The sequence below is a fragment of the Mobula birostris genome, chromosome 6, assembly GCF_030028105.1.
Source record: "Mobula birostris isolate sMobBir1 chromosome 6, sMobBir1.hap1, whole genome shotgun sequence".
Classification (NCBI taxonomy): Eukaryota; Metazoa; Chordata; class Chondrichthyes; order Myliobatiformes; family Myliobatidae; genus Mobula; species Mobula birostris.
Genome location: NC_092375.1, coordinates 571,105 through 596,355, shown reverse-complemented (window position 1 = coordinate 596,355; position 25,251 = coordinate 571,105). Strand labels below are relative to the sequence as shown.

Here is a 25,251-nt window from a genome sequence, read left to right as displayed (position 1 = left end):
TCGCCAAGGCCTTCTCATGCCCCCTTCTTGCTCCTCTCAGCCCCTTCTTAAACTCCTTTCTTGCTTCTCTATATTCCTCAATAGACCCATCTGATCCTTGCTTCCTAAACCTCATGTATGCTGCCTTCTTCCACCCGACTAGATTTTCCACCTCACTTGTCACTCATGGTTCCTTCACCCTACCATTCTTTATCTTCCTCACCGGGACAAATTTATCCCTAACATCCCGCAAGAGATCTCTAAACATTGACCACATGTCCATAGTACATTTCCCTGCAAAAACATCATCCAAATTCACACCCGCAAGTTCTAGTCTTACTGCCTCATAATTTGCCTTTCCCCAATTAAAAATTTTCCTGTCCTCTCTGATTCTATCCTTTTCCATGATAATGCTAAAGGCCAGGGAGCGGTGGTCACTGTCCCCCAGATGCTCACCCACTGAGAGATCTGTGATCTGACCCGGTTCATTACCTAGTAACTAGATTTAGTATGGCATTACCCCTGGTCGGCCTGTCCACATACTGTGACAGGAATCTGTCCTGGACACACTTAGCAAACTCTGCCCCATCTAAACGCTTGGAACTAATCAGGTGCCAATCAATATTAGGGAAGTTAAAGTCACCCATGATAACAACCCTGTTATTTTTGCACCTTTCCAAAATCTGCCTCCCAATCTGCTCCTCTGTATCTCTGCTGCTACCAGGGGGCCTATAGACATTTTAGCAAGGCATTTGATAAGGTACCCCATGCAAGGCCTATTGAGAAAGTAAGGAGGCATGGGATAAAAATGGAACATTGCTCTGTGGATCCAGAACTGGCTTGCCCACAGAAGGCAGAGAGTGGCTGCAGATGGGTCATATTCTGCATGGAGGTCAGTGACCAGCGGTGTGCCTCATGGATCTGTTCTGGGACCTCTCCTCTTTGTGATTTTTTATAAATGACCTGGATGAGGAAGTGGAGGGATGGGTTAGTAAATTTGCTGATGACACAAAGGTTGAGGGTGTTGTGGATAGTGTGGAGGGCTATCAGAGGTTACAACTGGACATTGATACAACGGGACTGTCTTGTCTCCCTTTCTCTTCACCATTTACACGTCGGTCTTCAACTACTGCACAGTCTTGTCATATTCAGAAGTTTTCGGTTGATTCTGCCATAGTTGGATGCATCAGCAAGGGAGATGAGGCTGAGTACAGGGCTACGGTAGGAAACTTTGTCACATGGTGTGAGCAGAATTATCTGCAGCTTAATGTGAAAAAGACTAAGGAGCTGGTGGTAGACCTGAGGAGAGCTAAGGTACTGGTGACCCCTGTTTCCATCCAGCGGGTCAGTGTGGACATGGTGGAGGATTACAAATACCTGGGGACACGAATTGACAATAAACTGGACTGCTCAAAGAACACTGAGGCTGTCTTCAAGGGTCAGAGCTGTCTCTATTTCCTGAGGAGACTGAGGTCCTTTAACATCTGCCGGATGTTGCTGAGGATGTTCCACGAGTCTGTGGTGGCCAGTGCTATCATGTTTGCTGTTGTGTGCTGGGGCAGCAGGCTGAGGGTAGCAGACACCAACAGAATCAACAAACTCATTTGTAAGGCCAGTGATGTTGTGGAAATGGAACTGGACTCTCTCACGGTGTTGTCTGAAACCTAGAGGATGCTGTCCAAGTTGCATGCCATCTTGGTCAATGTCTCCCATCCACTACATAATGTACTGGTTGGGCACAGGAGTATATTCAGCCAGAGACTCATTCCACCGAGATGCAACACAGAGCATCATAGGAAGTCATTCCTGCCTGTGGCCATCAAACTTTACAACTCCTCCCTTGGAGGGTCAGACACCCTGAGCCAATAGGCTGGTCCTGGACTTATTTCCGGACATAATTTACATATTACTATTTTAACTCTTTATGGTTTTATTACGATTTATTATTTATGATGCAACTGTAGCGAAAACCAATTTCCCCCGGGATCAATGAAGTATGACTATGACTATGATAAGATGGAAAACTGGGCTGAGAAGTGGCAGATGGAGTTCAACCCAGATAAGTGTGAGGTGGGTCATTTTGGTAGGTCAAATATTATGGCAGAATAAAGCATTAATGGTAAGACTCTCGGCAGTGTGGAGGATCAGAGGGATCTTGGGGTCCGACTCCATGGGACACTCAAAGCTGCTACGCAGGTTGACTCTGTGGTTTAGAAGGCATACGGTGCATTGGCCTTCATCAATCGTGAGAATGAGCTTAAGAGCTGAGAGATAATGTTGCAGCATGGATTTCTTAAAGGAAAATCCTGCCTGACAAACCTATTACAATTTTTTGAGGAAATTACAAGTAGGCCAGACAAGGGAGATGCAATGGATGTTGTATATTTGGATTTTCAGAAGGTCTTTGACAAGATGCCACACATGAGGCTACTTAACAAGATAAGAGTCCATGGAATTACGGGAAAGTTACATACGTGGATAGAGCATTGGCTGATTGGCAGGAAACAGAGAGTGGGAATAAAGGGATCCTATTCTGGTTGGTTGCCAGTTACCAGTGGTGTTCCACAGGGGTCCGTGTTGGGGCCGCTTCTTTTTACATTGTACATCAACGATTTGGGTTACGGAATAGATGGCTTTGTGGCTAAGTTTGCTGACGATACAACGACAGGTGGAGGGGCCGGTAATGCTAAGGAAACAGAGAGTCTGCAGAGAGACTTGGATAGATTGGAAGAATGGGAAAAAAGTGGCAAATGAAATACAATGTTGGAAAGTGTATGGTTATGCACTTTGGCAGAAGAAATAAACGGGCAGACTATTATTTAAATGGGGAGAGAATTCAAAGTTCTGAGATGCAACGGGACTTGGGAGTCCTCGTGCAGTATACCCTTAAGGTTAACCTCCAGGCTGAGTCGGTGGTGAAGAAGGCGAATGCAATGTTGGCATTCATTTCTAGAGGAATAGAGTATAGGAGCAGGAATGTGATGTTGAGGCTCTATAAGGCGCTGGTAAGACCTCACTTGGAGCACTGTGGGCAGTTTTGGTCTCCTTATTTAAGAAAGGATGTGCTGACATTGGAAAGGGTACAGAGAAGATTTACTAGAATGATTCCGGGAATGAGAGGGTTAACATATGAGGAACGTTTGTCCGCTCTTGGACTGTATTCTTTGGAGTTTAGAAGAATGAAGGGGGACCTCATAGAAACATTTTGAATGTTGAAAGGCATGGACAGAGTGGATGCGGCAAAGTTGTTTCCCATGATGGGGGAGTCTGGTATGAGAGGGCATGACTTAAGGATTGAAGGGCGCTCATTCAGAACAGAGATGTGAAGAAAATTTTTTTAGCCAGAGGGTGGTGAATCTATGGAATTTTTTGCCACGGGCAGCAGTGGAGGCCAAGTTATTGGGTGTATTTAAGGCAGAGATTGATAGGTATCTGAGTAGCCAGGGCATCAAAGGTTATGGTGAGAAGGCGGGGGAGTGAAACTAAATGGGAGAATGGATCAGCTCATGATAAAATGGCGGAGCAGACTCAATGGGCCGAATGGCCTACTTCTGCTCCTTTGTCTTGTGGTCTATGGTCTTATAGGACCCTGGGAGACCCCACTTGGAGTACTGTGCCCAGTTCTGGTCGCCTCACTACAGCAAGGACGTGGAAACCATAGACAGTGTGTAGAGGAGATTTACAAGAATGTTGCCTGGATTGGGGAGCATACTTTATGAAAACAGGTTGAGTGAACTCGGCCTTTTCTCCTTGGAGTGACGGAGGATGAGAGGTGACCTGATAGAGGTGTACAAGATAATAAGAGGTATTGATCGTGTGGATAGTCAGTGGTTTTTTTCCAGGGCTGAAATGGCTAGCACGAAAGAGCATAATTGTAAGGTTCTTGGAAGTAGGTACAAGGAGATGTCAGGCGTTAAGTTTCTTACGCAGGGAGCGTTGGGTACGTGGAATGGACTGTCGCTGGCAGTGGTGGAGGCGGAAATGATAGGGTCTTTTAAGAGACTCCAGGATGGCTACACGGAGCTTTGAAAAATAGAGGGTTGGGTTCTGGTGACGTCATCGTCCAGAATGGCAGCTTAAATCAATAGCTCCTCTGGAAAAACGCATATTTTGCCCCGTTAATCCATCAAATATAAGCTCCTTCGAAAATATCTGAATAGGTAAGGGGGGGGCAAGAATGGGGAAAAAGAATGGTGATAAAAAAAGCATCACTGCGGAGCCTATGGAAGAGAGGTACAATGAGCGGCTCTCCTACACATGCGCGTGGTGGCGAAGCTGATGCTGGGCCTCGTTCAGGAGAAGTGGGAAACATGATAAAGATTCTGGAAGAGATAAGGGAAGTCCAAAAAGATATAAAACAGCAACTAAATGATATAAAGTCAGAGCTCGCCAATGTCAATCAGAAAATAGTGATGGCAGAGATTCAAATTGAGAAGGTGGAAGATCGTGTGCAAAACGTGGAATGGATACTAAGTAAGACAATAAAAATATTAAATCAACAGGAAAGTAAATTACTTGACCAGGAGGGAAGACTGCGACAGAAAAATATCAGGATTTATAATGTCCCTGAAGGAGTGGAGGAGTTATCGATGATGGAGTTTGTAGAAAAGTTGCTGCAGGAGGCGCTGGAGATTCCCCTGACTATGAAGATTGAAATTGAGAGGGTGCATCGTGCGCTCGTCCCGAGGCCTCCCCGAGACAGAGGAAGTAAGCCGCGCTCAACAGAACTTAGATTCCTTTGATTCAAGAGCAAGGCAGAGATTCTACGAAGGACTTGGTGTAAGAAGAGGGCGCTTTGGAATGAGAAGTTAATATACTTCGATCAAGATTACCCCCGGGGTGGTCCAACAGAAACAGAAGGAATATTCCTAAGCGAAACGAATATTAAAGCAAGAAAAAATTAAATGCCAAACCCCGTACCCTGCTAAACTGAGGGTGTTTTACGAAGGAGGGATACAGCTATATCAGACGGTGGAAGAGGCGACTACAGACATGAACAGAGGATTGCCCGTTAGCGTGGTCAGACCGAGGGAAAGCCTGGCTGAGCAGTTATCCCGATCTGCTTGGGAAATAGAGAACCGAGAAAGCATTGGACAGGAGGAGGACGAGAGAAGGATATTAGGAAGAGACTGCGAGTTCTCCGAAGACAGCCCTCGCCTCCCCCAGAAGAGCCATAAGGTTTGGCTAATTTTAAAAGTGCTGATAAACTAAAAGGAAGCAAAAATAGACGGTGATATACCTATCTCAAGAAATACGTATTATAATGTGGATTTTATATTACTCAATTTTTTTTATTCATTCATTCACTCCTTTCTCCCCACCTAAATGAGAATACATCCATGGGAGGAATACACAGGGAAATCATTTCTGTGTAATAGACATAGATTTTTTTACTTACTTTTACAGGTAAAGCAGCGGAGGCCCTCAACTCACAGGAAGGTGGGGCTATCCCCCACGGCGAGACGTTTCTTCTAGCTCAACCCAGGATGATCTAGAGACACCAGCCTCGGAATCACACCTTCGTTACCTTTTTTTTTAATTATTCACGATTCTTGGCTCTTATTCGTTCAGGGAATAGATCGATTAAGTTATATTCTAGAAATTTCAATGATATACTAACAGATAAATACACATGGCTAAGGAAAAAGTAAAATTCATTTCTTTTAATGTCAACGGGCTGTTAAATCCAATCAAACGCAGTAAAATTCTATCAAAAATGAAAAAAGAACAAGCCCATGTAGTATATTTACAGGAAACTCAGTTAAGTGATAATGAGCATGGAAAATTAAAGAGAATGGGCTTCACTGATTTGTTTTTCTCCTCATATAAATCAGGACATAGAAGAGGAGTTGCTATTCTCATCTCAAGCAAGCTAAATTTTCAAAAAATATTCAAAATGGGAGATAAGGAGGGCAGATATATTCTGGTAAGGGGGAATATAGACAGAAATCCAGTTACTTTATTGAATATATACGCACCCCCAGGAACTGATATTAGTTACTTTCAGAAAATTACTTATATTATGGTAACAGAAACAGAAGGTCTCTTGATATGTGGGGGAGACTTAAATTTACAATTACAACCAAAGTTAGACTCTTCCAATAGAAAAACTTATGAAACAAAGTCCCTACATAAGAAAGTTAACACTTTTTTTGAGGATGTTGGTCTAATTGATATATGGAGGAACCTTTTCCCTGACAGAAGGGATTACACTTATTATTCTGCCCCCCATTCCGTTTATGCAAGAATAGACTATTTCATAACATTTGGAAAAGATAAAGACAAATTAATCACCCATGGAATTGGGACAATAGATGTAAGTGACCATTATCTGTTGATCTTGACCTGCAACCAAAGAATACTATTTGGAAAATAAATTCAAGTCTACTCAATGATCCCTATTTTAAGGAACAAATTAAAAAAGAAATTGGTCTTTACTTAGAATTCAATGATAATGGAGAGGTTTCACCTCCCGTTCTATGGGATACTCTGAAGGCTGTCTTAAGAGGGAAAATTATAGCGATATCTTCATATAAGAAAAAAATAAGGAATAAAAAATTAGAGGAATTACAAAATAAGCTGAAGGAACTAGAAAGAAAACACAAATTGAGTTTAGCACAGGATACACTAGAGGAAATTTTAAAAATTAGGAATGAAATTAATAGTTTGGCTACACAAGAAATTAGAAAAAATTTAATGTTTCTGAAACAGAGACACTATGAAAGTGGATCTAAATCTATGAAAATACTGGTGTGGAAACTGAAATAAAAGATAGTAGAAAATACAATTCATAGAATAAGGGATCCAAGAACAAAAGTGATAAAAAATAAGCTAAGCGAAATTCAAGAAGCTTTTGAAGTGTTTTACAAAACTCTATATTCCAAAGTTCCAGGGGGAAGCATAACCCAAACTGACACCTTCCTGAATTCTTTAGAGTTACCCACTTTAAGCAAAGAACGAAATAGAACGATGACTGCTGACATAACTGAAGCTGAATTTAAAATGGCAATTAGTAGGCTTAAATTAAGCAAGTCACCAGGATCAAATGGATATACGGCAGAGTGGTATAAAGAGTTTAGAAGTGAGTTAATTCCTATTTTACTCCCCACACTGAACTGGACCTTAAGAAGGCGCAAGTGCCACCCAGCTGGAAGGAGGCCATAATCTCAGCTATACCAAAAGAAGGCAAGGATAAAATGGAATGTGGGTCATTTAGTCTAATATCTGTTCTTGATGTGGATTATAGAATATTTACCTCCATCATGGCCAAAGGATTAGAAGCGTATCTACCCACACTGATACATAATGATCAGACAGGTTTTAGACAACAACACTCACAACATGCTGGAGTAACTCAGCAGGTCGGCAGCATCCGTGGAAAAGATCGGTCGACGTTTCGGGCCGGAACCCTTCGTCAGGACCCAGCATCTGCAGAGTATTTTGTGTTTTATACAACAACGCCAAACACAAGACAATAGACGAAGGACACTTCACATTATGGATCATATACAAAAAAATGAAATTGAAGCAATAGTGATAAGCGTGGACGCCGAAAAGGCATTTGATTCGGTTAATTGGAATTTTCTTTACAGAGTTTTACATAGATTTGGTCTAAATGACACAATTATTAAAACTATACAGGCACTATATGACAATTCCACTGCGAGGATTAAAATCAATGGATATTTATCTACACACATCCAAGTTGCTGGTGAACGCAGCAGGCCAGGCAGCATCTCTAGGAAGAGTTACCTGTATCTCTTCCTAGGGATGCTGCCTGGCCTGCTGCGTTGACTGTACCTCTTCCTAGAGATGCTGCCTGGCCTGCTGCGTTCACCAGCAACTTTGATGTGTGTTGCTTGAATTTCCAGCATCTGCAGAATTCCTGTTGTTTGGATATTTATCAAATAGTTTTACCCTAGAAAGGGGCACGAGACAGGGTTGTGCATGGTCACCGCTACTCTTCGCATTATATCTGGAACCATTAACTCAATACATCAGACAAAATGAAGATATCAGGGGAATTACTACTAAAGGGACAGAGCATAAATTGGCCTGTTACATGGATGAGATTTTGATCTATCTAGGGCAACCAACGTACTCTTTACCTAAATTGATGCAATCCTTTGAACAATATGGCCAATTATCAAGATACAAGATCAACATAGATAAAACCCAACTACTTTCATATAACTATAGCCCACCAAGAGAAATTGAAAGTAGATATCCTCAGCCATGGAAAACATAGTCTGTCAAATATTTGGGCATCATTACGCCAAAAGATTTGGCAAAATTATCAGAATGCAATTATCAGCCTATATATAAAAAACTAAGGAAGATATAACAAGATGGAACCTAATTCCTCTTCTTGGTCTCAGTTCAAGGATTGAATTATTAAAATGAATTTACTGCCCAGACTACTATGTCTCTTTCAGACCCTACCAATAGAGATTAATCAAAATCAATTCAATGAATAGAACAAGATGCTATCAAGATATATATGGCAAGGTAAAAGGCCTGGAGTTCATCTCAAAACTTTGCAATTAGCCAAGGAAAAGGGGGGATGGGGCCTACCTTCTCTTAGAGATTATTATTTTGAAGCACAGTTGAGAGCTGTGATGTGCTGGTACAAGCCATCATGTGACGCTCAATGGAAAAACATTGAGGAGAGGATGCTTTCCATCCCCATACAGGCAATTTTGGCTGATAATAACCTACAAAGTTACATAAATACTATTGATAACTCATGGGTGAAATGGACTCTTAAAATATGGAAAACTATTATAAAAGAATATAAACTAGAGAGAGACATTGCAATTCTTAAATGGTGTGCATATGACTCGGATTTTACGCCGGATAAACTGGATGCTAGATTTAAAGACTGGACAGCTAAAGGAATAACAGCTATTTGCAATATAATGAAAGAAGGAACACTGTTCAGTTTTGAAATGCTCAAAGAGAAACACTTATCAGAAAAACAAGACTTTTATCGGTATTTACAGATGCGACAGTATGTTAATAGGATGGTTAAAAATGTAACCAAAGCAAGTACACGTCTGATAGAGCTATTTAGAAAAGCATATAATTCAGACAACGGTAGTAGAATCATTTTGAAGCGTGTATAAGGGTTTGTCAAATCTTAAAACACATTAGACTTCACACATTAAAACAAAATGGGAGAAAGAAGGAGGGATAATAATATCTGAGGAAGAATGGACATTAATATGGAGGTATCAATGGAAGTGTACCAGTTCACAGAAATGGGGGAGGGAGTTCAGATGGAAAAACTTGATAAGATATTTTATTACACCCTCTCAGAAATTCCATTACGATAGTAACCTCCCTGTTTGCTGGAGAAATTGTGGAAATCAAAATGCAAACCATTATAATATTTTCTGGGAATGCCCTGTTATCAAAGACTATTGGAGTGGGATACATAATGCCCTACAAGACATCCTTAAATGTAAAATACCCTTAGAAAGTAAGACCATATATTTTGGGTATATAACTCAAGAATGGTTGAAAAGAGATAAATATTTAATGAATATACTGCTGGTGGCTGGTAAAAAGACTCTTACCAGGAAATGGTTATTTCAGGAGAGCCCAACTTTAAATGTATGGATGGAAATTACAATGGACATTTACAAAATGGAGAAGATAACAGCATCTGTTAATCATAAGTTGGAACAATTTGATTCATACTGGGAAAAATGGTTTAACTACATAACACCTCATAGGCCTGATTTTATTCTCATAAGTCAATGAATATGTTGTAAAAAAAAAGATCATTCCCTACTTTGTATGTAGTTTTCTTCTTTTGATTGTTCTTTCTTTCCTCTCCTTGCTATAAGTGTATACCTCAGTTAAATATTATGTGGAGATTTGTGACAAATATGATTACATGATATATATGTACAGTATCTGAAGTACATTTCATGGAAATATTTGTTCGATGATGAACTTCAATAAAAAATAAACTACAAAAAAAAAGAAAAATAGAGGGCTATGGGTAAAGCCGAGGTAGTTCCAAGGTAGGGACATGTTCAGCACAGCTTTGTGGGCCGAAGAGCCTGTATTGTGCTGTAGGTTTTCTATGTTTCTACGTTTCAATGACTTGGCTTCCACAGCCACCTGTGGCAACGAATTCCACAGGTTCACCACCATTTGGCTAAAGAAATCCTCCTAATATCTATTCTAAATGGATGTCCCTCTGTTCTGAGGCTGTATCCTCTGGTCTTAGACTCTCCCACTATAGGAAACATCCTCTTCCGAAGTTTTAGATTTGATCAGAAAGTCTTTCTTTTTTTTTGTCGTATCCTCAAAATGGACTGCCCAGTCCCTTTTTTTTTGTTTTTTTTCTCTATAGTGTAGTGGTTTTTTTCATTTAAAACCCAATGTTCTTTCTTTTCTCTTCATAACTGATAACAGGAAAATTGTTATTTTCATTTTTTTAAATTATATATTTTATACTAGTTTAACAGTATCTATGATCTTGACAATGTCTATCTTAATCTCCGTTTATATTGTTACTGATATATATATATTTGAGATACTTCTCCTTTTGATTGTACTTATGCTCCTTTTAAATCAATAAAAAGATTAATAAAGAAAGAAACACCCTCTCCACATCCACTCTATCTCGGCCTTTCAATAGTCGATAGGTTTCAATGAGAAACCACAAGTTCTTCTAAATTCCATTGAGTATCAGCCCAAAGCATTCAAATGCTCCTCATATGATAAGCCTTTCAATCCTGGAATCATTTTTGTGAACCTCCTTTGAACCCTCTCCAATGTCAGCACATCCTTTCTTAGATATGGTGCCCAAAACTGCACATAATATTCCAAGTGAGGCTTCAGTAGTACTTTATAAAGCCTCAGCATTACATCCTTGTTTTTATATTCTAGTCCTCATGAAGTGAATGCTAATATTATATTTGCCTTTCTCATCATCAACCCATTAAGCCTGGGAAATCCCGGAAGAGGATCCCCTAGAATGGCGGGGGTTGGGGGGATCTCACTGAAACCTATTGAACATTGAGCAGCCTCGAAAAAGTGGATATGGAAAGGATTTTCCCAATAATGGGAAGTCTAAGAACAGGGGACATAACCTCACAATAGAAAGATGTCCATTTAGACAGGAGATGAGGAGTAATATCCTTATCTAGAGTGGCGAATCTGTGGAATTCGTTGTCAAAGGCAGCTGTGGAGTCAAGTCATTGGCATATTTAAGGCAGGGGTTAATAAATTTTTGATTTCTCAAGGCATGAAGGGAGGAGATTGGGGCTGAGAGGGAAATGGATCAGCGATGATGAAATGGCAGAGCAGACTCAAAGGGCCAAATGGCCTAATTCTACTCCTATATCTTATGGTCTTCAATGTTGTAAATGTACCCATCTTTGCAGCATCCTCTGTCAGCTTGTTCCATACCCACCTACCTCTTTGTGAAAAACACAATCCTTTCATGTTTTTCCCTTCTCAACTTAAACCTATGCTCTCTAGATTTAGACTCCTCTACCCTGAACATTGTGACAATCGATCTTACCTCTGCCCTGTGGGATTTTATAAATCTCTGTAAGGACATCTCTTTGCCTCCTTTGCTCGAGGGAAAACAATTTCAAACAAGTCAATCTCTCGTTATATTTCAGGCTCTCCAGCAATAATATAGCAATTGAGCTGCTTGCAATTTTCCTTGACCCTGCCTGCCAGATCCATCTCATATCATCTTGTTTCCCACTTGATTTTCCTTTTTAATTATACTCCTAAACTCTAAGTTATCAAAGGGTTTGCTTGATACCCAGTTGTCTAATATATGTCTCCTTTTTCCTGATCAGAGCCTCAATATAGCTCATCAATCAAGTTTCCTAAACTTTTCATCTTTTCCCTTCCAATGATTTTTTCAGTTGCTCTCTGTAGGTTTTTTAAAACTTTCCAAACCTCTATCTTCCCACTAATTTTTTGCTTTGTTGTATGCCCTTTCTTTTGCTTTTAGAATAGCTTTGACTTCCCTTGACAGCCATGGTTGTACTATTTTACCATTTGAGTATTTTTTTTCATTTTTGGAGTACACACGTCCTGCACCTTTCCCATTTTTCCCAGAAATGCACACTATTGCCGACATCCCAACAGCAGCCCCTTCCGATTTACTTTGACCAACTCCTCTCCCATACCACTGTAATTTCCCTTACTCCACTGAAATACTGCTACATCAGACTTTACAATCTTCTATCAAATTTGAAATTGAACTCGATCATATTGTGATCACTGGTTTCTAAGGGTTCTTTTTCCTTAAGCTCCCTAATCGTCTCCGGTTCATTACGTAATACCCAATCCAGTATAGCTGATCCCGAGTTGGCTCAACAACAAACTGCTTATAAAGATATCTCTTCGGCATTCAACAAACAAACTCCCTTGAGATCCATTAGCAACCTGACTTTCCCAATCGACCTGCATGTTAAAATCTCCCGTGACTACCATAACATTGCCCTTTTGACTCACCTTCTCTATTTCCTGTTGTAACCTGTGGCCCACCTCCCAGCCACTGTTGGGAGGCCTGTATATAACTGTCATCAACGTCCTTTTACCTTTGCAGTTTCTTAACTCAACCCACAAGGATTCAACATCCTCTGATCCTATGTCACATCTTTCTACTGATTTGATGCCATCCATTACCAGTAGAGCCACGCCACCCCCTTTGTCTACCTTCCTATCCCTCTGATACGATGTGTAACCTTGGACATTCAGCTTCCAACTCCAACCATCCTTCAGCCATGATTCAGAGATGGCCACAACATCATTCCTGGCAATCTGTAATACTGCAACAAGATCATCCACCTTATTTCTTTTACTCTGCGCATTTGATACACCACCTTGAGTACTGTATTTGCTAACCTTTCTGATTCTGCATCCCTAATGATTTGATACTCAGCCTATTGGCTGCAACTAAGTCCTATCACCTGCCTGCCCTTCCTGATGCTATCTTTATTTTTTTTTAACCATCTGTCCTATCCTGAGTCCCTTCACTCCGGTTCCCACCCTCCTGGCAAATTAGTTTAAACCCTCCCCAACAGCTCTAACAAACCTGCCCAGGAGAATAGAGGCTCCCCTCAGGTTCAGGTGCAACCCATCACTTTTGAACAGGTCATACCTCCCCCAGAAGAGATCCCTATTACAGGTATCCCCTGCTTTTCGAACGTTCACTTTACGAAACCTCACTGTTACGAAAGACCTACATTAGTACCCTATTTTCGCTTTCAGGTGTTTTCACTGTTACGAGAAAAAAGCAGCGCACGATAAAAGGCAGCGCGCACCCCGAGCAGCCGCTGTCCCCGGATTCGGAACGGCATTGCTTAAACACGAGCCTGTGAGCTGCCGTTTGCAAGATGAATTCTAAGGTATCGGAAAAGCCTGAAAGAACTTGTAAGGGTGTTACATTTCGCACAAAACTAGACATAATTAAGTGTTTTGATCGTGGTGAACGAAGTAAAGACAAAGTGAGTTTGCTTGTGGAAGCTGACGAAGATGATGTTGAAGAGGTTTTGGCATCCCATGACCAAGAACTGACAGATGAAGAGCTGATGCAATTGGAAGAAAAGAGGATAACAGTCGAAACCGAGTGAGTAATGATAAAGTACGACTTCAATTTTGAAAGGGTACGTCGGTTTAGGTGATATTTGCAGGATGGTTTGAGTCCTTACAAAGAACTGTGTGATAGAAAAATGCACAAGGCTCAGCAGTCAAGCAAGCCTTCCGCATCGGCCACAGCAGACGACGAACCTCGACCTTCAACATCGAGGCGAGCAGAGATAGAAGAAGGTGAGCTGCCTGCTCTAATGGAAACAGACGAGATGACACCCCAGTGTCCCACCACCCCAACCCCCAGGCCACGGACAGATACCGATTCGCGGAGAATGCAACGGTAGCCGAGAGGCACACAGCACATCTTTAAGAAAAAAGCCAAAATAAACATGCTAATTAATTAGGTGCCGCCGACACATAATTGTCAGCCCAGATCAGTGCCGATTTCCGATTGCGTCGGCTCTGATCTGGGCCGACAATTACGTGTCGGGCGACACCTAATTAATTAGCATGTTTATTTCAGCTTTTTTCTTAAAGGTGTGCTGTGTGCCTCCCGGCTACCGCTGGACCTCTGTGTGCTTCGCAGCAATGTATCGGTTGGCAGCCTGGAGGGTGGGGGCCACTGCACCACCCAACCTGTGACTCAGCCTAACACACCATCATCAGTGTGCTTGGCGCTGTCTTCCCAATCCCAGTAAGTGATACTACACTGTACATACATTATTTCTACTTTATATCGGCTGTGTATTTTTACATGTTATTTGGTATGATTTGGCAGCTTCATAGCTTAAAGGTTACTGGAGAGCGCTTGCGCCGTGTTTTTGCCAACAGCGCTTGCGTGAGATTTTCTGCCGACGGCGCTTGCGTGAGATTTTTGGTACAGTGAACAGTGCAGTAATGATTGTAGAAAAGTATTTCTACGTTATATAGGCTGTGTCTTTATCATATCATTCCTGCTTTTACTATATGTTACTGTTATTTTAGGTTTTATGTGTTATTTGGCATGATTTGGTAGGTTATTTTTGAGTCTACGAATGCTCACAAAATTTTCCCATATAAATTAATGGTAATCGCTTCTTTGCTTTACGACATTTTGGCTTACAAACCGTTTCATAGGAACGCTCTACCTTCGGATGGCGGGGGAAACCTGTATCCAAAAACCTGAAGCCCTGCCCCCGGCACCAGCTTCTCAGCCATGCATTAATCTGCCAGATCATCCTGTTTCTACCCTCACTGGCGTGTGGCACAGGCAGCAATCCAGAAATTACTACCCGGGAGGTCCTACTTCTCAGCTTTCTACCTAGCTCTCTGAATTCTCTTTTCAGGACATCACTGCTTTTCCTTCCTATGTCATTGGCACCTCTATCTTCCTACTAACTTTTGCTTTGTTGTATGTCTTTTCTTTTACTTTTACAATGGCTTTGACTTCCCTTGACAGCCATGGTTCTACTATTTTACCATCTGAGTATTTCTTCAGTTTTGGAATACATGTATCCTGCACCTTCCTCATTTTTCCCAGAAACGCACGCCATTGCTGCTCTGCTGTCATCTCGCCAGCAGCCCCTTCCAATTTACTTTTGTCAACTCCTCTTTCATACCACTGTAATTTCCCTTACTCCACTGAAATACTGCTACATCAGTCTTTACTTTCTCCCTATCAAATTTCAACTTGAACTCAGTCATATTTGAATTACTAGTTCCTAAGGATTCTTATACCTTGAGCTCCCTAATCACCTCCAGTTCAACAAACTCACTCTCTTGAGATCCATTACCAACCTGATTTTCCCAATCGACCTGCATGTTAAAATCTCCCATGACTATCATTACATTGCCCTTTTGACTTGCCTTTCCTATTTCCTGTTGTAATTTGTGGTCCACCTCCCAGCCACTGTTGGGAGGCCTGTATATAACTGCCATCAACATCCTTTTACCCCTGCAGTTTCTTAACTCAACCCACAAGGATTCAACATCTTCTAATCCTATGTCACATCTTTCTACTGATTTGATGCTATTCTTTACCAGTAGAGCCACACAGACTGCAAAGACAGAGGAACGTCCTGTTGGCTCACAAGTAGAGAAAGCTTGGAGACAGTGCGAGAGGGAGGATAGGCAGGTGATAGAGAAGGGATGTGCTCAGACCGATGGCTTAAGATCTGTCTATTTACTGCAAGAAGCATCACGAACAAAGCAGATGAGCTGAGAACATGAACAACAGGAATTCTGCAGATGCTGGAAATTCAAGCAACACACATCAAAGTTGCTGGTGAACGCAGCAGGCCAGGCAGCATCTCTAGGAAGAGGTGCAGTCGACGTTTCAGGCTGAGACCCTTCGTCAGGACTAACTGAAGGAAGCGTGAGTAAGGGATTTGAAAGTTGGAGGGGGAGGGGGAGATCCAAAATGATAGGAGAAGACAAGAGGGGGAGGGATGGAGCCAAGAGCTGGACAGGTGATTGGCAAAAGGGGATACGAGAGGATCATGGGACAGGAGGTCCAGGAAGAAAGACAAGGAGGGGGGGGGGACCCAGAGGATGGGCAAGAGGTATATTCAGAGGGATAGAGGGAGAAAAAGGAGAGTGAGAGAAAGAATGTGTGCATAAAAATAAGTAACAGATGGGGTACGAGGAGGAGGTGGGGCCTAGCGGAAGTTAGAGAAGTCGATGTTCATGCCATCAGGTTGGAGGCTACCCAGACGGAATATAAGGTGTTGTTCCTCCAACCTGAGTGTGGCTTCATCTTGACAGTAGAGGAGGCCGTGGATAGACATGTCAGAATGGGAATGGGATGTGGAATTAAAATGTGTGGCCACTGGGAGATCCTGCTTTCTCTGGCGGACAGAGTGTAGATGTTCAGCAAAGCGGTCTCCCAGTCTGCGTCGGGTCTCGCCAATATATAAAAGGCCACATCGGGAGCACCGGACGCAGTATATCACCCCAGTCGACTCACAGGTGAAGTGTTGCCTCACCTGGAAGAACTGTTTGGGGCCCTGAATGGTGGTAAGGGAGGAAGTGTAAGGGCATGTGTAGCACTTGTTCCGCTTACACGGATAAGTGCCAGGAGGGAGATCAGTGGGGAGGGATGGGGGGGACGAATGGACAAGGGAGTTGTGTAGGGAGCGATCCCTGCGGAATGCAAAGGGGGGGGGAGGGAAAGATGTGCTTAGTGGTGGGATCCCGTTGGAGGTGGCGGAAGTTACGGAGAATAATATGTTGGACCCGGAGGCTGGTGGGGTGGTAGGTGAGGACCAGGGGAACCCTATTCCTAGTGGGGTGGCGGGAGGATGGAGTGAGAGCAGATGTACGTGGAATGGGGGAGATGTGTTTAAGAGCAGAGTTGATAGTGGAGGAAGGGAAGCCCCTTTCTTTAAAAAATGAAGACATCTCCCTCGTCCTAGAATGAAAAGCCTCATCCTGAGAGCAGATGCGGCGGAGACGGAGGAATTGCGAGAAGGGGATGGCGTTTTTGCAAGAGACAGGGTGAGAAGAGGAATAGTCCAGATAGCTGTGAGAGTCAGTAGGCTTATAGTAGACATCAGTGGATAAGCTGTCTCCAGAGACAGAGACAGAAAGATCTAGAAAGGGGAGGGAAGTGTCGGAAATGGACCAGGTAAACTTGAGGGCAGGGTGGAAATTGGAGGCAAAGTTAATAAAGTCAATGAGTTCTGCATGATGTCCAGTCCTTATATACTTCCATCCCCCATCAGGAAGGTCTTAAAGCTCTACGCTTCTTTTTGGATTCCAGACCTAAGCAGTTCCCCTCTACCACCACTCTGCTCCGTCTAGCGGAATTAGTCCTTACTCTTAATAATTTCTCCTTTGGCTCCTCCCACTTCCTCCAAACTAAAGGTGTAGCTATGGGCACCCGTATGGGTCCTAGCTATGCCTGCCTTTTTGTTGGGTTTGTGGAACAATCTATGTTCCGTGCCTATTCTGGTATCTGTCCCCCACTTTTCCTTCGCTACATCGACGACTGCATTGGCGCTGCTTCCTGCACGCATGCAGAACTCGTTGACTTTATTAACTTTGCCTCCAACTTTCACCCTGCCCTCAAGTTTACCTGGTCCATTTCCGACACTTCCCTCCCCTTTCTAGATCTTTCTGTCTCTGTCTCTGGAGACAGCTTATCCACTGATGTCTACTATAAGCCTACTGACTCTCACAGCTATCTGGACTATTTCTCTTCTCACCCTGTCTCTTGCAAAAACGCCATCCCCTTCTCGCAATTCCTCCGTCTCCGCCGCATCTGCTCTCAGGATGAGGCTTTTCATTCTAGGACGAGGGAGATGTCTTCATTTTTTAAAGAAAGGGGCTTCCCTTCCTCCACTATCAACTCTGCTCTTAAACACATCTCCCCCATTCCACGTACATCTGCTCTCACTCCATCCTCCCGCCACCCCACTAGGAATAGGGTTCCCCTGGTCCTCACCTACCACCCCACCAGCCTCCGGGTCCAACATATTATTCTCCGTAACTTCTGCCACCTCCAACGGGATCCACCACTAAGCACATCTTTCCCTCCCCCCCCCTTTGCATTCCGCAGGGATCGCTCCCTACACAACTCCCTTGTCCATTCGTCCCCGCCATCCCTCCCCACTGATCTCCCTCCTGGCACTTATCCGTGTAAGCGGAACAAGTGCTACACATGCCCTTACACTTCCTCCCTTACCACCATTCAGGGCCCCAAACAGTTCTTCCAGGTGAGGCAACACTTCACCTGTGAGTCGACTGGGGTGATATACTGCGTCCGGTGCTCCCGATGTGGCCTTTTATATATTGGCGAGACCCGACGCAGACTGGGAGACCGCTTTGCTGAACATCTACGCTCTGTCCGCCAGAGAAAGCAGGATCTCCCAGTGGCCACACATTTTAATTCCACATCCCATTCCCATTCTGACATGTCTATCCACGGCCTCCTCTACTGTAAAGATGAAGCCACACTCAGGTTGGAGGAACAACACCTTATATTCCGTCTGGGTAGCCTCCAACCTGGTGGCATGAACATCGACTTCTCTAACTTCCACTAGGCCCCACCTCCTCCTCGTACCCCATCTGTTACTTATTTTTATGCACACATTCTTTCTCTCACTCTCCTTTTTCTCCCTCTGTCCCTCTGAATATACCTCATGCCCATCCTCTGGGTCCCCCCCCCCTCCTTGTCTTTCTTCCCGGACCTCCTGTCCCATGATTCTCTCGTATCCCCTTTTGCCAATCACCTGTCCAGCTCTTGGCTCCATCCCTCCCCCTCCTGTCTTCTCCTATCATTTTGGATCTCCCCCTCCCCCTCCAACTTTCAAATCCCTTACTCACTCTTCCTTCAGTTAGTCCTGACGAAGGGTCTCAGCCTGAAACGTCGACTGCACCTCTTCCTACAGATGCTGCTTGGCCTGCTGCGTTCACCAGCAACTTTGATGTGTGAGCTGAGAACATGGATCAGTACTTGGAGCTATGATGTTGTGGCCATTTCGAACAATTTCGGAAAGGGTCTGGGTAGCCTCCAACCTGATGGCATCAACATTGACTTCTCAAACTTCCGCTAATGCCCCACCTCCCTCTCGTACCCTATCCGTTATTTATTCATATACACACATTCTTTTTCTCTCTCTCCTTTTTCTCCCTCTGTCCCTCTCACTATACCCCTTGCCCATCCTCTGGGGTTTTTCCCCCTCCCCCTTTTCTTTTTCCCTGGGCCTCCTGTCCCATGATCCTCTTATATCCCTTTTGCCAATCAACTGTCCAGCTCTTGGCTCCATCCCTCCGCCTCTTATCTTCTCCTATCATTTTGGATCTCCCCCTCCCCCTCCCACTTTCAAATCTCTTACTAGCTCTTCTTTCAGTTAGTCCTGACGAAGGGTCTCGGCTCGAAAAGTCAACTGTACCTCTTCCTAGAGATGCTGCCTGGCCTGCTGCGTTCACCAGCAACCTTGATGTGTGTTGCTTGAATTTTCAGCATCTGCAGAATTCCCCATGTTTGCGTTTTTAAATTAGACCAGTGCCTAAGAAGAATAATGTGGGCTGCCTTAATGACTATCGCCCAGTAGCACTTACATCGACAGTGATGAAATGCTTTGAAAGTTGATCATAACTAGACTGATCTCCTGCCTCAGCAAGGTCCTGGACCCATTGCAATTTGCCTATCGCCACAATAGGTCAACGGCAGATGCAATCTTAATGGCTCTCCACACAGTTTTAGAACACTTGGACAAAACAAACACCTACGGCAGGATGCGGTTCATCAACTTTAGCTCAGCATTTAGTACCATCATTCCCACAACCTGGATCTCTGTAATTAGGTCCTCGACTTCCTAACCGGAAGACCACAATCTGTGTGCATCGTGATAACGTATCGTCCTTGCTGACAATCAACACTGGCGCACCTGAGGGAGTGCTTAGCCGACTGCTCTCCTCTCTATATACACATGACTGTGTGGCTAGGCATAGCTCAAATACCATCTATAAATTTGCTGACAACACAACCATTGTTGGTGGAATCTCAGGTGGTGACAAGAGGGCGTACAAGAGTGAGGTACGCCAACTAGTGGAATGGTGCCGCAGTAACAACCTGCACCCAACGTCAGTAAGACAAAAGAGCTGATTGTGGACTTCAGGAAAGGTAAGACGAAGGAACGCATACCAATCCTCATAGAGGGATCAGAAGTGGAGAGAGTGAACAGCTTCAAGTTCCTGGGTGTCAAGATCTCTGAGGATCTAACCTGGTCCCAACATATCGATGTAGTTATAAAGAAGGCAAGATAGCGGCTATACTTTATTAGGAGTTTGAAGAGATTAGGCATGTCAACAAATACACTCAAAAACATCTATAGTTGTACCATGGAGAGCATTCTGACAGGCTGCATCACTGTCTGGTATGGGGGGGAGGGTGCTACTGCACAGGACCGAAACAAGCTGCAGAAGGTTGTAAATCTAGTCAGCTCCATCTTGGGTACTAGCCTACAAAGTACCCAGGACATCTTTAGGGAGCGATGTCTCAGAAAGGCAGCATCCATTATTAACAACCTCCAGCACCCAGGGAATGCCCTTTTCTCACTGTTACCATCAGGTAGGAGGTATAAAAGCCGAAGGCACACACTCAGCGATTCAGGAACAGCTTCTTCCCCTCTGCCACCTGATTCCTAAATGGACATTGAATCTTTGGACACTACCTCACTTTTTTTTATACTGTATACAGTATTTCTGTTTTTGCATGCTTTTTTAAAATAGATTCAATATATATATTGATTTTCTTGTTTATTTATTATTTTTATTTTATTTACTATTTTTCTCTCTGCCAGATTATGTATTGTATTGAACTGCTGCTGCTAAGTTAACAAATTTCACGTCACATGCCAGTGATAATAAACCTGATTCTGATTACAGAGACTTGGATGGCTCAGGGGCAGGAGTGGTTAATAGAATGCCAGGCTTTAGATGTTTCAGAAAGGACAGGGAGGGAGGCAAAAGAGGTTGGGGGGCGTGTCACTGTTGATCAGAGAGAGTGTCACGGCTGCAGAAAAGGGGGAAGTCATGGAGGGATTGTCTACTGAATCTCTGTGGGTGGAAGTTAGAAACAGAAAGGGATCAATAACTCTACTGGGTATTTTTATACACCACCCAATAGTAACAGGGACATTGAGGAGTAGATAGGGAGACAGATTCTGGAAAGGTATAATAATAACAGGGTTGTCGTGGTGGGAGATTTTAATTGCCCAAATATTGATTGGCAAAGGATTTAGATGGGGTGGAGTTTGTTTGGTGTGTTCAGGAAGGTTTCTTGACACAATATGTTGATAAGCCTACAAGAGGAGAGGCTGTACTTGATCTGATTTTGGGAAATGAACCTGGTCAGCTGTCAGGTCTCACAGTGGGAGAGCATTTTGCGGAGAGTGATCATAATTCTATCATAATATGATTAGGAATAGTCAGCATGGCTTTGTGAAAGGCAGGTCGTGCCTTATGAGCCTGATTGAATTTTTTGAGGATGTGACTAAACACATTGATGAAGGTAGAGCAGCAAATGTAGTCTATATGTATTTCAGCAAGGCATTTGGAAAGTTACCCCATGCAAGGCTTATTGAGAAAGTAAGGAGGCATGGGATCCAAGGGGACATTGCTCTGTGGATCCAGAACTGGCTTGCCCACAGAAAGCAGAGAGTGGTTGTAGGCAGGTCATATTCTCCATGGAGATTGGTGACCAGTGGTGTGCCTCAGGGATCTGTTTTAGGACCCTTACTCTTCGTGATTTTTATATATGTCCTGGATGAGGAAGTGGAGGGATGGGTTAGTAAATTTGCTGATGACACAAAGGTTGGAGGTGTTGTGAATAGTGTGAAGGGCTGTCAGAGGTTACAGCAGAACATTGATAGGATGCAAAACTGGGCTGATAATTGACAGATGGAGTTCAACCCAGATACGTGTGAGGTGGTTCATTTTGGTAGGTCAAATATGATGGCAGAATATAGTATTAATGGCAAGACTCTTGGCAGTGTGGAGTATCAGAGGGATCTTGGGGTCCAAGTCCATTGGATACTCAAAGCTGTTACGCAGGTTGACTCTGTGGTTAAGAAGGCATACAGTGCATTGGCCTTCATCAATCGTGGGATTGAATTTAGGAGCCGAGAGGTAATGTTATAGCTATATTGGACCCTGGTCAGACCCCACTTGGAGTACTGTGTTCAGTTCTGGTCACCTCACTACAGGAAGGATGTGGAAACCATAGGAAGGGTGCAGAGGAGATTTACAAGGATGTTGCCTGTATTGGCAAGCATGCCTTACAAGAATACATTGAGTGAACTCAGCCTTTTTTTCCTTGGAGTAGCGGAGGATGAGAGGAGCATGCCTTACAAGAATACATTGAGTGAACTCAGCCTTTTTTTCCTTGGAGTAGCGGAGGATGAGAGGTGACCTGATACAGGTGTATAAGATGATGAGAGGCATTGATCGTGTGGATAGTCACAGGGCTGATGGCTAATGTGAGAGGGCACAGTTTTAAGGTGATTGGAAATAGGTACAGAGGAGATGCTTCAGGGTAAGTTTTTTTATGCAGAGAGGTGAGTGCGTGGAATAGGCTACCAGCAACGGTGGTGGAGGCAGATATGATAGGGTCTTTCAAGAGACTACTGCATAGGTACATGGAGCTTGGAAAAATAGAGGACTATGGGTAACCCTAGGTAATTTCTGAAGTAAGTTCATGTTCAGCACAGCTTTGTGGGCTGAAGAGCCTATATGTACTGTAGGTTTTCTTTGTTTCTATGTTACCTCCTCTGCCTACCTTCCTTCCCTCCAATATAACGAGTAAGCTTAGACATTCAGGTCCCAACTACAACCATTCTTCAGCCACGGTTCAGGGATGGCCACAACATCATGCCCAGCAATCTGTAACATTATAACGATCATCCACCTTATTTCTTATACTACGCTCATTTTTATACATCTTGAGTACTGTATTTGCTATCCTTTCTGATTCTACATCCCTAATGGATGCAGACTGTGTCATCATCTGTCTACCCTTCTTGACAGTCTGACTGCTACCTTTACTATTTTACCAGCTGTCCTATCCTGAGTCCCTTTCCTCCGATTCCCGCCTCCCTGCTAAATGAGACTACAGAAGACAGGGTTATGGTTAGGGTGTCAAAAACAAGAGAACTTAGCGTGGGGACAGAGCTTAAAGAGGAGGTGGAAAAGAATTTTAACATACAAAATGATGGATATAGGTAAAGCTAGAGGCTGGAAAATGAAATTAGTGTATGTACGTGATGGTTGGTATGGTCATGGTGCGATGAAGGGGCTGTTTCCATGACTCATTATGGTAAATAAAGTTGACTTTGTCCTTCAGAACTGAGTAATACCAGCGAGGGCAGATTCTAGCTGTCTCCGATGCCAAGGAACACACATCAAAGTTGCTGGTGAACGCAGCAGGCCAGGCAGCATCTCTAGGAAGAGATACAGTCGATGTTTCAGGCCGAGACCCTTCGTCCGATGCCAAGGGCCGGGTTGCAATTCAACTCTTCTGCCAATCAAGCAGGGGGCGGGTCACATCAACAATCTCGGGGCTGATTGATATTATCAATCAGCCAATGGGCGGGGCCGGGCCGTTTGCCAGCGCGGCTCCGCTGAAGGGGGGGAGGGGGGTCAATCTGTCCGTCAGGCGAGAGGCGGGGTTAAATTGTCAATCACAGGTAGGCCCGCTGTCCCGCGTTTTATGTTGGAGTGCGCCATTTTTCAGCCAACCAACACTCAACTGCCCCTCCCCCCACTTTTCAAACCCCGCGCGCGATCCCGTCGCCCCTTTTCGTAAACTATCGGGGTGGGCGCGCACGACATGCGCGTCCACCATGGCGCGCACCCCGCCCCTCGCCACCATCGCAGGCGACCGAACAAAGAGACCGGGCCCGGCCGTCTAGTTCGGGAGCGAAGAGTAAGGTGGCGACGGCCGCGGCACTGCGCCGCACCATTCGTGGGCGCGTGTTGGAGACGAGGGCCGGCGCCGGGCCCGGACGGCGGGGAGCGGGGCCGGCCGCGGGCGCTGACTGACAGCTTACCTGAATGCCAATCTTCATCAGACTGACAAGCGACTGCAGCAATCAGCCCCACACAGCGCCCGACGTCATCACGCACACGCCGCACCGCGCACTCACCGTGCAGCGCACTCGGCGGGGTTCGCACTCAGTGTCCGTGACGTCAGCATGTCACCGCCTCCGACTCCGCCCTCCCGCCCGTCGCCGGCTGGCGCTGGTCCGTCCCGCTCTCTGCTGGAAGTCTGGGCCGGGGCCGAAGCCGTCGCTTCAACACCGGGGCTGCCGAAAGGCCACGGCCCCAAACGGCGACTGTAATCCTTTTCATGGGTGCTGCCTGGCGGACTGCTTGGATTGGAGCATCTCTTGCTTCTAAGCCGGCCTGGGCCTGGCCACGCTCTCTTCAATAATGCGGCCCCACGCAGCAGGTCTGACCCGACCCTCTGCTGTAAGTCCGGAGCAGCCCCGACCCATGTCAGACACAAGATATCATGCAGATGCTGGAAATCGGGAGTAACTAATACTGGAGGAACTCAGCGAGTCAAACAGCATCTAAGGAGCCACTCTCCACCTTTCTCTTGTGCCGTCCCCATGTAGTGTCGACCGGTCGTTTCCCTCTAGCTCATGCCTGACTTGCTAAGTTCCTCCACCAGTTTCTGTGCTGCTGCTCAGCTGTTGGGTCCAGTTTATTAATGCGATAAGTCATAAGAGCAGAATTAGGCCATTCAGCCCATGGAGTCACCTCTGCCATTCCATCATGACTGACCCTAGATCCCACTCAACCCCATACACGTGCCTTCTCACCATATCCTTTGATACCCTGACCAATCAGGAAACAAATCAACGTCTACCTTAAATATACGCACAGACATGGTATCTACTGCAGTCTGGCAGAGCATTCCACAGATTTGCTATCTGGCTAAAAAAAAAATCCTCCTTTGTTTTAAAGGATTGCCCCTCAATTTTCAGGCTGTGCCTCTAGTTCTGAATATCCCACCACAGGAAACTTCCTCTCCACATTCACTCTAGCCATGGAGCACTCACATAGTATGTTGCCTCCCAGGTACCAGGAGCAGGGATGTCTTATATCGTGGCCACAATATTTTGGTGGAGGAGGGAGGGGGAGCAGCCAGATGTCTTGGTACATATTGGCACCCATGACATAGGAAGGAAAAGCAATGAGGTCCTGCAA

At 44.4% G+C, this 25,251-nt stretch overlaps 1 protein-coding gene across 8 annotated transcripts in view; it reads right to left on the bottom strand.

Moving 5' to 3' along the window:
* pknox1.1 (pbx/knotted 1 homeobox 1.1) overlaps window positions 1-24,177 on the bottom strand; it is a 292,555-nt gene extending 268,378 nt beyond the window's left edge. The window contains exons 1-3 of one of the 8 annotated variants that reach the window (XM_072259800.1): window positions 24,087-24,173; window positions 7,318-7,407; window positions 5,378-5,537 (exon numbers count right to left, since the gene is read on the bottom strand). The gene's annotated coding sequence lies outside the window, so the exon portion shown is untranslated. Of the gene's footprint in view, window positions 1-5,377; window positions 5,575-7,234; window positions 7,253-7,317; window positions 7,408-24,086 lie in introns of those variants that run through there. The other 7 variants (XM_072259793.1, XM_072259792.1, XM_072259796.1 and 4 more) reach the window with 7 other exon arrangements.
* Between the last annotated feature and the right edge of the window lie 1,074 nt (window positions 24,178-25,251).